We start from the raw sequence: 3704 nt of genomic DNA, 5'->3' as shown, positions 1-3704 counted from the left end.
TATCATACCTTCACTCCAGAATTCTGGCATCAAAAAGTCGCAAAATAGGGCTTTTGCGACTTTTTTTGCACTCGCTTGTGCAAAAATTAAGCGATTGCGCACAAATTTGCAACTTTTTACACTCCCTTGCGCAAAATTTGGCGACTTTTTGCATTTTTACACCACTCACTCCAGTTTTGTAATATGGGTGGAAAAGTGGGTGTGCTTACCTATGTTAATGAGTTTCACTCCAGATTTATCATTGCGATTTTTTTCAAAAGTCGTAATCTCACTCCAGGAGGAGGGTGGAGTAGGAAAACTGGAGTAGCTTCTCTAGACAGAAGAGTTAGGTCTAAGGACAAGCCAAATTTATAAAACATCCTGTGACATTTGATAATTTTGACACAAGGTACTCCAACGCAGACTCAAGCAAAACTGACTTCAAATATTCTCCTCATGATAAATTCCTCCATAGTCTTTAAACTATATAAGATATTAACAAAAAGTGGAAAATGTATTCATCACACTTAAAAATATTGGGAGAAGCAGGGGCATAGCTAAGGGCTCATGGGCCCTGGAGCAACAGTTCAGCTTGGGCCCCCCGTCCCTCAGTGCTTTGTGGCCAGGGGAGCACATAGCCTTCGTGCTGCCTGAGGAAAAAACTGAAACGCCACCCCCATCCCCCATTCCAAATGCTTGACCTAACCCCTTCCCTCCAACCAGAGGTGTAACTTGACCAGCATGCACTTTCTATAATACCGGTGTCTTCTTATGTGGCACAAGGGTCTTTAGGCCCCCTCAGGCTCCTGGGCCCGGTTGCGACTGCTACCTCTGCATCCCCTATAGCTAGGCCCCTGGGAGAAGTACTTGGGAATGATCTCTATGGACAGATGGTGCCTGATACTTAGTGGGGTTCCTACATTTTCGTGTAGTCAGACATTTAGAATGTCCCAGTTTTACTGTATATAATTCATCATTTATGTTACTGGGGGGAAAAATAGATCTACTGGTTGCCCAAAATGTAATGGTGGAGATGCTGGTAATATACATGTTTTGGATCTGTTCTTATATACAGGACTTTTGGGAGAAGGTGTTTAAAGAAATAGAAATATTGTATCAGGTACATCTGACCAGAGATACCGAGACAGCAGTTTTAGGAATTTTCGGATTGGAGGATGGGGCAGGAAATATAAGTTGGCGGTAAGGAAACTATGGTACTTTGCTACAAAGCGTATTTTGAAGAAATCGATTGATCCAAATCCTCCAAGAGATATGCAGATAGAAACATAATTTTGGATAAAATGGTTTACGGACGAGAACAAAAAACTTAAACGGATCTAGTACAGTGGTCCTCAACTCCAGTCCTCAGGACCCACCTGCCGGACATGTTTTCAGGATTTCCTTAGTATTGGGCAGCTGATATAATTAGTGTCCATGCATCAGGACTTACCACAGGTTCTCATTCTGTGGGATACTCCTAAATCCTGACTGGCAAGTGGGCCCTGAGGACTGGAGTTGGGGAACCCTGATCTAGTAGAAAGTCCTGTGTTAATACAAGGGACACAATGGGGAAGATTTATCAAAATTGGTATAAAGTAGAACTGGCTTAGTTGCCCATAGCAACCAATCAGATTCCACCTTTCATTTTGCAAAGGAGCTATGAAAAATAAAAAGTAGAATCTGATTGGTTGCTAAGGGCAACTAAGCCAGTTCTACTTTATCCAATTTTAATAACTGTTCCGTAATGTGGGTGGACTGCACGTTTGGTTCGGAGACCTGAGAGAGAGAGAGTGCGAGGGTGTGGGGGATGTTATTAATAGGGGGTGGGTAATTGTTGGTTACTGTCTATTTCTTTTTTTAATTCGGATACACTTGAAGAATTTTGAACATAAAGAATATTTGTAAAAAAAAAATAAAAAATCAGTCAGTCAGAGAAAGCGAGTAAAGTACTCTGCCATCGCTGACAGTCCCACAGAGATGAATGCTCTATATCTTTTGAGGGGCCGCGGAATGGAACAATGGATGCGGACAGCATCTTTTGCGGCCCCATTGAAATGAATGGGTCCGCAACTGTTCCGCAAAAATGTTGGACGGATGCAGATCCTTTTATACGGTCATGTAAATGCACCCTTAGGGTCCATTCAGACGTCCGTAGTGCATTGCGGATCCGCAAATTGCGGATCCGTAATACACCCGGCCGGCACCCCCATAGAACTGCCTATTCTTGCCAGTAATTGCGGACAAGAATAGGACATGTTCTATTTTTTTCTGGAGCCACGGGCGGAAATGCGGATGCTGAGAGCACAAATCGTGTGTTCTCCGCATCCATTCTGTCCCAATAAAGAATGAATGGGTCCACACCTGTTTCGTAATTTGCGGAACGGATGCGGACACATTATACGGACATGTGAATGGAGCCTTAAAGGGGTTGTCCGGGTTCAGAGCTGAACACGGACATATCCCCATTTTCACCCAGGCAGCCCCCCTGACTTGAGTATCGGAGCAGTTCATGCGCAAATGCTCTCCTTTGCGCTGCGCTAAATCGCGCAGGGCAAGGGCATTTTCAGGAGTTCCGGTGACGAACCAAGCTCTCCATGGGGCTGCCAGGAAGCCCGGTGATGTCACCGGCACTGATGGGCAGGCTTTAGCGCTGCCTTAGCCAGTAAAACGGCTAGGGCAGTGCCAAAACACGCCCATCAGTGCCGGTGACATCACCGAACACACTGCTGGGCGGAAGCTTCTGCCCAGTAGTGTGTTATTGAAAACAAAAGAGCCCGTGCCCTACGCAATCCAGCGCAGGGCAAAGGAAAGCATGGAAGCATAAGATGCTCCGATGCCAACATCAGGAGGGCTGCCTGGGTGAAAATAAGGGTATGTCCTGGTTCAGCTCTGAATCGGGACAACCCCTTTAAACAGAGCACTTTTGACCAGCTCTTTGAGACAGACAAAAAAATAAGGGAAAGAACAAACAGCAGGTGGCGCTATACAGACACATTTTATTGGATAGGTCAATGGCTGTACTAAATTTTTAATTACACGCAATTACAAAAGTATTCAGATCCAGGTGCTGGTTTGAAAAATGTAGAATATGTTTGGTGACACAATCCCTTTAAGTCTGGTTTCACACGCAACATTTATGAAAACGTTTTTGTTGGCATTTTAGAGCTTTTTTTTTTTAAGATAGTTTAATAAACTCTATAGGAAAATATTAAATGTCCAACAAGGTCTCAGCAGTCATTCGTGTAGATAAAGACACCAGCTATTAAACATTTTGGAATTCCTTATCAAATGTGATTATCCCTAGGTGAGCATTTACAGCATGCATCATCTTATCCGTGTGCCTAGTGATGTAGAAAGCATTTATAATATTACTTTTCCTAAAGTGATATTTTTTTTTTCCATCTCCTGTTGATAAATCTATTGCTGAAAGTCAACAGCTCTGTTATTATCTGCTGCTGTCTCCCAGGGTGTAGTACCCAATACTTTCCTCTAGAGGGCGCCTGGAAGTTCCCAGCGAAGTGACACGCACCAGGCTCCAGCTTCCCCACCAGTTCAGGTCAGCAACCGGCGCTGACGAGAAGGAGCTGAGCCTGGTAGCCTTCACCCTGCTCCCCGGTGCCCGCATGGCAGAAGTGACCTGGATGTGAGCTCTGCCACTGCCTGCCCGAGCCCGAGAGGCTGCAGTGGAGCCCCAGCTGCAGGGAGACGTCCCATCTGACAGCTGA

General features: G+C 45.0%; 1 protein-coding gene across 3 annotated transcripts in view; it reads left to right on the top strand.

Annotated features, from left to right (window-relative positions):
- Positions 1 to 3508: 3508 nt before the first annotated feature.
- The window catches only part of GHR (growth hormone receptor), a 392450-nt gene continuing 392254 nt past the window's right edge, over positions 3509 to 3704 (top strand). For all 3 annotated transcript variants that reach the window (XM_040421303.1, XM_040421302.1, XM_040421296.1), the window contains exon 1: positions 3509 to 3704. This exon is cut by the window's right edge and continues 100 nt beyond it. The gene's annotated coding sequence lies outside the window, so the exon portion shown is untranslated.

The sequence above is a fragment of the Bufo bufo genome, chromosome 2, assembly GCF_905171765.1.
Source record: "Bufo bufo chromosome 2, aBufBuf1.1, whole genome shotgun sequence".
Taxonomy (NCBI): domain Eukaryota; kingdom Metazoa; phylum Chordata; class Amphibia; order Anura; family Bufonidae; genus Bufo; species Bufo bufo.
This window is presented reverse-complemented; position numbering and strand designations above follow the sequence as displayed.